The sequence below is a fragment of the Tamandua tetradactyla genome, chromosome 14, assembly GCF_023851605.1.
Source record: "Tamandua tetradactyla isolate mTamTet1 chromosome 14, mTamTet1.pri, whole genome shotgun sequence".
NCBI classification, from domain to species: domain Eukaryota; kingdom Metazoa; phylum Chordata; class Mammalia; order Pilosa; family Myrmecophagidae; genus Tamandua; species Tamandua tetradactyla.
In genome coordinates, this window is record NC_135340.1 from 24,173,281 (window position 1) to 24,182,050 (window position 8,770).

General features: G+C 39.1%; 1 long non-coding RNA gene across 1 annotated transcript in view; it reads right to left on the reverse strand.

The window, feature by feature from the left end:
• LOC143654844 (uncharacterized) overlaps window positions 1-7,547 on the reverse strand; it is a 64,070-nt gene extending 56,523 nt beyond the window's left edge. The window contains exon 1 of the long non-coding RNA XR_013161995.1: window positions 7,496-7,547. This is a non-coding gene — a long non-coding RNA (uncharacterized LOC143654844). The remainder of the gene's footprint in view (window positions 1-7,495) is intronic.
• Between the last annotated feature and the right edge of the window lie 1,223 nt (window positions 7,548-8,770).

Below are 8,770 nucleotides of genomic sequence, written 5' to 3' on the forward strand. Positions count from 1 at the left end.
TTAGTAATAGAATAAATTCCAGGCAGGCAGAGGGAGAGAGTAGCCAGAAGTTGGAAGGAAGGAAGAGGCCAGCAGAGGGAGCCATGTGTCTTGCCATGTATCAGAAGAGCCAAGGCTCACCATCAGCCAGCCCCAGAATGCCACAGTCTGGAGAGAAAGCATTGTCTTGATGATGCCTTGATTCAAACTTTCTTTTAGCTTCAAAACTGTAGGCTAATAAATTCCCATTGTTTGAGCCAATCCATTTCCTGGTATTTGCTTGAGCAGCCTAGGAAATGTAAACAAACACTATTAACTATTTTTCAGATTTCACCGATTTTTCCACTAATCTAATTTTTTGCTTCAAGATTCAATCCATGTTGCATTTAATCCTCTGGTTCCTTAATCTATCTGTGACAAGTTGCAGAGTCTTCCTTGTTTTTCATGACCTTTGAAGAGTACCCAGTCAGCAGCTGTATGGAATTAAGTCTCTCAACTTGGGGTTGTCTGGAATTTTTTTCTGTATCAATGGAGGCATGGATTTGGGGGAGATATCACAGAGGTGAAGTGCTCCTGGCACTGCGTCCTGTTGGGAGTGCAGGACAGTCACGTGATGACCACTGCTGATGCTAACCTTGCTCCCTCAACTGAGGTCATGTCTGCCAGGTTTCCCCACTCGAGAGTTACTATTCTCCTCTTTCTGTAGTTTGTGGGAAGCACGTCACATTCAAGGGGTGGGGATTTCAGCTCCACGCACTGCAGGGAAGAGTTTCAAAGAATTTGTGGACATATATTAGAACCACTACTGTAATTAATACACATTTTTGGGGTGATACTTTGAGACTATGCAAATATTCTCTTTTCTTTAAAGTTTTGCTCACCTATTTCAGCATTCATCATTGGATCTTGCCCCTGCTGCAGTTATTACTGTGGTGATGGAATATATTTTATTTAAATCTTAACATGATTTTAATTTTAAATATTTAGATTTATGATATATGGCCAATATTTGCACTGTTGTTCTCGTCCTCTCAAAAGTTACAGAGAGGCCTGTGCTTGAGGAGGGCATATATTTTGCAACGCTCTATGTATCAAAGGAAACATTTAACAGTGTAAATCCATGAGAATATTAAACATATCAAATTACCTAACGACACAGAAAATCAAAGCCGTTGATTGTAGTCTAATTAGCAGCAAAGGGCATCAATATTAATTGAGTACCATAGATGCTTATGAAGAAAATTAATTCTATTTTCCTGAGGAAAACTAAATTTCACGTGTGGCTTATTTCACTTTTCTATCTTTAGGAGTCTATTTTCCCCATGTGGTTTGGTCCATTCTTATAGAAAGACCCAGTCTGGAAAAATAAGTTAATGGACAGAAGTGTTTTTGTTTTTGTTTATTTGTTTTACTCTTCTCCAACTTGTTCCCTGCCCGTCTGTGTTATACGAGCTGATATCCCATGTGCTGCTCTGACAATCTGGAGTGTCACAAGGCCCCAGGGTCTAGCCATGAGTTCCCTGCTTTCCCCAGATATGCCCCCCATCCAGCAGGAAAGACTTCCCAACTGGTTAGTTCTCCGATCAGCTGGACCAACTGCCCTTGACCCGGTCCTAAGCCTAACAGGTCCCACGTCCCTGCCAGCCCACGCAATTATTGAAACAAGCCAATCACATCTTGTGCCAGAACCAAATATCACCCCACCATTTGCGCACCACAAAGCTGCCTCCCCAGCTACTGTCAGTCCTCTCTGTTCCCAAGTGGAATCTCTGAGTGGCTCTCTAAGATGTGTTGTTTCCTCCTGCCCCTGGTTGTGAGTAAGATGACTAATGAAACACTGCCAGTCTTATCTTTCCTGTGTTGGGGTCCTGTGGCTGGCAGCTCATATACTGGGGTAGGGGGCTCTCCTTCCAACAGGGCGACTAGGAGGTGGTTGAACACAACCACCCCTCTCTTCCAGTGTGTCCTCTCTGGGTTGCCTACCCCCTCCCCACCTTTTGTTGTATGTTGTATGGCAGGGGTCATATTTCATTCTTTTTTCCATGTGAGTATCTCCTTAATGCAGCACTATTTGTTGAATTTTTGTTTGTTCGGTTTTCTGTTGGTTTGTTTGCGTATTGATTTGGGAAGTGCATGGGCCAGGAATTGAACCCAGGTCTCCCATATGGCAGGTGACTGAACTACCCTTGCACCCCCCCCATGCCCCCTCTTTTTTCCCTTTTATTTGTATGCTGCGTGGCGGGGTCACATTTCTTTTTTTTTTTTTTTATGTGAGTATCCCATTATTGCAACATCATTTGTTGAATTTTTTGTTTGTGTGTTTTGTTGGTTTCTTTGTTTGGGGAAGTGCATGGGCCAGGACTTGAACCTGGGTCTCCCACATGGCAGGTGAGAATTTTACCACTGAACTACCCTTGCAACCCACCATCCCCTCTAAAATGGCATTTTTATATTTGGTGAAATTCCCACTTTGTAAGTTCTGCTTCCCTTCAATAAAATTTAGAATTAAAATCCCCAGCCTCCTTACCTGTTCTCTTTTACATTGAACTGGAAATTCTAGACAGTAAAATAAGGTAAAGAAAAGGAAAGCAAACACACTGTAAAGGGAGAACTAAAATTGCTTATATTCACAGATGACATGATCATCCATGTTGAAAATTCTATGAAATTAACAAAAAAGCTATTAAAACTTATAAGTGAATTTAGAAAGTTTGAAGAGTACAAAGAAAATTTGAATTTAGAAAGTTTGAAGGATACAAGGTCAATATCAACATACAAAAATCAATTGTATTTCTATATACTAGCAATGAACAACTGGAAATTGAAATTAACTTAAAACAAGGTCATTTAGAATAACATAAAGTATCAAGTATTTAGGAGTGAATTTGATAAAAGATGTAAAAGACATGTGCATTGAAAACTATAAAACATTGTTGAGAGAAACTAAAGAAAGCCTAAGTCGATGGATAGACAGATGGTATTCATGGAACAGAGACTCAATATTATTAAGATTCCATTTCTCTTCAGCTCGATCAATAGATTTAATATGTTCCTTATCAAAACCCCAGCATACTTTTGTACAAATTCAAAGCTGATTTTGTACTTCATCTGGAAATGCTAAGGACCTAGAATAGTAAAACAAAAATTAGAAAAAAGCAAAAACCCAAAACCACTGAAGAAAAAAAAAGTTGGAGGACTAACACTACCTGATTGCAGGACTTATAAAGCTACAGTAATCAAGACAGTGTGGTATTGGGATAAATGTAGAAATATGGCTCAATGGAACAGACTGGAGAATCCACAAATAAATCCACAGAGGTTTGCTCAAATGATTTTTGAAAACATGCCAAGGAAAATCAGTGGAGTAAGAATAATCTTTTCAATAAATGTTGGGATAATTGGATAGTTCTATGCAAAAGAATGAACCTCCACTCTGACCTCATACCATTTACAAACAGTAACACAAAATGGATCATAGATGTAAATGTAAGGGCTAAAACAACAAAACTTCTAGATGAAAACATTGGAGAAAACGTTAGTGAACTTGGGCTTGCAAGATTTCTTGAACATAACCCCCAAATTGCAAACTACAAAAAGAAGCATATCAATGAATTGGGCCTAATCAAAATCCAGATATTTGCTCTTTGAAAGATAATGCCTGGAAAATGAAAAGGCAAGCCATGGAATGGGATAATATATTTGCAAAATATTTATCTGACAAAGGACATAAATCTAGACTATATCAAAGACTCTTAAAGCTTAATTAAATGAAGACAAACAACTCAATGAAAAGTGGACAAAGGATCTGAGGGGACATTTCACCAAAGAAGATGGCAATTAACCATCTTAAACACACGATGGCAATTAAACACACGGAAAGATGATCAACATCATTTGTCATTAGGGAAATGCAAATTGAAGCTACAATGAGACACTATTAAGTACTGATTGAAATGAATAAGCCATATCAGATATTGAGGAATGTGTGTAACTATCATAGACTTCTGGGGGAAATGTAAAATGGTATAGCCATTTTATAAAATGATTTGGTAATTTATTAAAAAGTGAAATATTCACCTTACCATATAATCCAGTCCTTCCATTTCTAGATATTTTCCCAGGAGAAATGAAAGCATATGTCAGTCCAAACACTTCCACATGAATACTCATAGCAGCTTTATTTGTTATAGCCCCAAACTGGAAACAATCCAAATACCCATCAACAGATAACTGGATAAATGTAATGTGGTATATCTATACAGTGGAATACTATTCAGAAATAAAAAGGAATGAATTATTGATACATGGAATCATCTGGATACATCTCGGTTGTGCTGAGTAAAAGAAACCAGACAAAAAGAATACATCATATCGAAGGCAATTATTGTCTAAAAAATGGCAAGGGACTGTCATAATAATACTAACATTTCTTAAGACTTACATACCAAAGTGCTTTCCATGGTTGATCTCCATTAATTGCCACCTATTATTAGCCTCATTTTACAGATGAAGAGAGTGAGATTTAATGAGGTAAGGCAACTTCCCCACATGGCCGGGCTGGGATTAGAATGCAGGCAGAGTGATTCCACAGTCTGTTCTCCCGACTACTGCTCTTTTCTGCCTCTATTTCTGCTCAGAGACATTCTGAAGGGGATGAAACCACAGGAAATCAAGAGGAAAGAAAACTCTTCTGGTGGAGGGAGTGGTGGAGTGAAGTGGACTGAAGCCAGTCAGAAAGAGTGAGGAGGCATAAGAGGCTGGCCTTCCTGTCTACTCCCAAGAACTGAGAATTGAGGTGATTTGGTAAGAATTCATTCAATTCAGAGAAAGACACCGACGATCTCCTTCACTCGACTGAAGAAATCAAGAACATTGGCATCAAAATGGATCTTTTTCCTGAGAATCTTCATCCCTTTTATGTCTTTTTTTTTTTTTTACAACCATGTCTCTGACTTCTCATTCTCATTATTCATCAGGCTTCATCTTACAGGTAGAGAAACCTGGGCCTGGCTTTTTTCGCTTGAACCTTCCCTGACCTGTATTTGTCCTTGGCAATAGGCAAGGGGAATGGAACCTGGAAGCAGAGACTCTGCCCCTGCCCTCATTAAATGAAGGGCAGTTTCTACTAAGAGGATGCTAAGCACGTCAGTGTTGCTAAACCCACAGCAAACGGAAATCGCCCACCCACCCAAGCCCTGTATCTTTTTGCTGTTAATCCTTTCGTCCGCCTTGAATTCTTTCCCACTATTACTTCTCCTCCCATCTTTGTATTTTTGAATAGGTGCCAGCCACCCTGGCCTTGCAGCCCTTCAGTAAGTCTGCGGTGCTGTTTTCAAAGCAGTGGCCCTCTGCTGCCAGCTAGGGATGTGAATGACACACACCATCCTTGGGATATTGCTTCTTTTTCTCATTTTGGTTCCTTGCTCTTAGGGAACACAACAATTACTCTGCCCAGGAACTGATGGGGATTTCTGAGCAACCTGGCACATCTGAAACATTTTTCTGACTCACTGAGCTGGCATATACTGCTAGATCAGCACTGGCCCTGTTCCACACAGCCTGTCACCAACAGTGGGTGTTGTTGTAAGCACTAGTTTTGATTGTGGCAAGATGGGCTCTGTGACTCTCCTCTTGTTCTGTTGAGTTCAGAAAAGGCATCTGGTCTCCATTCACATTACATTTGACAAGAGTCCAAAACCTAAATGAATATTGCTAATAAAGAACTGTAAGGAAAAAACATGTTGAGAACTACTGAGTGTATTCAACACATACCAAGCTTTGGAGCAGGGGAAGGGGAGGGGAGAGTGAATACACTCTGTTAGGATCACTGATTGCACGGCAAGAGCCCAGGGCTCTGTTTCTGACTCTGTCCATGAACTGTGCATCATTGACCTTCTTTTAAAAGCAGATCTAGACTGCATGTGACCTTGCATATGCTTAACTCTTTTGCTGGTCAACTGAGTTTCAAATGAGCTAATGTTAAATGAGCAACTGCTCAGTGCCTAGATTGATGGCAGTGAAGGTGGTGGGGGTTGGGGCAGGAGAGCTTTAGCCCCTGTGTAATTTTCACCAGTTCTTCCCTTCCAAATTCATTGAACTGGTTAATTGACATGTTTCAACGTTTCTATAGTATGTGCAAATAGATTCTAAGCACCTCTTCCCTTTATCTTTCAGACATATCTATTGCATTTCAAACTCCATCTTGTGTCTGCTTTACAGAGGATTGCAGAGCAGGAGAGTTTACTTCTAACTGGAATTGGTCGGAATGGGCTGAAAATGTTAAGATGTCAAACTAAATTAAACTAAAATGTCAATGAAGCCTCTTGTTGAACAATTATATTGCCTGCGAAATCCTCCCAGATGAACTATCTGTAAAATATATATACACTGGGGTAACTGAATAGGAACCTTTTAAAAGAATACCTTAAATTTTAGAACAATTACATTTTACCATTAAAATTATTCTTTTAGATAAACTTTAGCTAAAATACAATGATCTATTCTATATCCTCTTAGATCATTGTGATAAAATCACAATATGAAAGATAATCTATCTTCATGTTATTTAATATGGAGGGGATAGATCTCATCCATAAAATGGTGATATCACACAAATAAGAAATAAATAGTCCCACTGGATATTTTATCCCTTTTGACCAGAGTGAATTCCTACTGCCTTAATTTTTGCAGAAATAATATGATGCAAAGTGTCTGTATGTTAAGATTACTATAGTTTTAGTCCATGCAAGGCCTTAACATATTCAGAGTATAAAAGACTGGGAAAAGTGAATAAATTAAAAATAATGTAATGTTTTTCTTGTTGGATTATTTTGTGAAAATAACCAGGTCTAAAGCTTGTCTAATTCTTTGGTAAAATACTGGGTTGAGAATTCAGACTTGCAATTTGTCAACAAACAACTTGTATACAGTATTGATGGAGCATTTAATAAGTTAATAATCTGTTATTTGGGAGGCGGGTAGAAGGCTGTCCTTTTTGAAGATGGAAAGATCTATGTTTGGGTCTGGCCATGTATGACACATCAGAAAAAGCAAGGATTGTAATGCAGCTTTCAGAGCAGTCTTCTAATAGTTCTGGAGGAAAAATGTCTTTGTAGAGAAGTTGGACTAGTATGCCTATTAACTTTAAGGGAGGAATAATGAGTGCAATTGTGCATGTATTTAGTTCCAAGTGTTGGTGGAAAAATCAAGCATCGAACACCCTAAAGTGGGCTAGAGAAGTGAAATTATATGGCTGGGGTCAGATTTGGGATTCAGTTTTGGAAACATGAGGGTCCAATTCCTAGTGAAGTGAAGAGAGGTTGAGACAGGACAAGGGTCCAAAGACCTGAAGCCTGTGGGACTGTCATGGCCAGAAGTCAGAATGGGCAGTTGATAGAAATGTGGGAATTAGTCAAGGAGAATGAGAATTCAAACAAATCCCTGTATATGGATTAGAGCGGATCATTCATTCAGTCATTTGACCTTTAAACAAATGTTTACTGAATGGTATTCCTACCTGGCCCTGTGTTAGGAGTTGGAGGTGCAATGATGAAAGGGCGTGTTTCCTATTCTTTAAGGCTGGAACAGAAAACCAACAATTGTATACAGAATGATAATTGCTGTTGTTATGGAGATACTCACAATGGCATGGGTTCTTTGGGGGAGTCTTTCCCAACCCTAAATTCCCTTCCAACTACCAAATCCTCTCTCTCTATCATAGACAAATTTCTGCAATTGCCACAGCCAGCCTAAGTTGTGTTGAGTTTATAGCCCGAAAATAGTAAGAATCAGTGTGCAAAATCTCCCATGGTGGCACTTGCTGTCTTCATTTCTTTATCTCTCACTTATTCTACAATTCAACCCACATTTGCTCTCTTACTCCACTACTTCACCAAAACTGCTTTCATCAATCCCCCTTGACAAATTCCAAGAAAATCCTCAGTTTTCATTTGCCTGATCTCTTGGCAAGATTCGCTACTTTTTTGATCATTTCTTTCTTCTCAAAATACTTTCTTCCTTGGGCTTCCAAAGCTGCACATTCTCTCCCACCTTATTGATTAGCCCTTTGAAGACATTTCTTTCTTCAACCATGCCTTAAGTATGGAAGCTCCTCAGAGTTCTCTTCTTATTGCCTGCACCCATGTTAATTCCTCATAATAGTCATCACACTGTTTCAGTGTATTTCCTGCTACTGTAAACTTTGGGAGGCAGGGACTACATCGCTACTATATTTACAGAGCCTACTTCATTATATAGCTTGAATTTGATATTTAATAAATATTTGTTGAGGGAATAAATGGTTGGATGAGTCTGAGAATCCTTTATAGAAAGGTTCTATTGGAGTCAGGCTTAAAAGATGAGTAAGAGTGGCATGAAAGAAAAGTAATAAGACAGACAATTAGGAGGCATTTGTGGACTTTGAGTAAATGAATGATGTACTGAGATTTGAAGGTCATATCACTCCAGGGGCAGAGTCAAAGGCCATAATTGGAGGATGGGATATAGAGCAGCTGGTACTGCAATAGTCTTAGATAGGGATGGTGTAGGGATGAAGGAAAAGGGAATGTTTCAATGTCAAACCAGCAAAATTGGAAAGGCTGCAGGAGATGAGGTAGAGACAGAATTCTTCTATGCCTTTAATTTCTTCACAAGGATAGGAAGCACAAGGAGAAAAAGCAGTTTGGGAGAAAAGTTTGGCTTTGGACCCAATGAGTTTTAGGTTCTTAAGTTCCATTATGAGCAAAGAAGTTAGATTGCATTATAAATTCTGAAGGTACAGGGAGCATGTCAG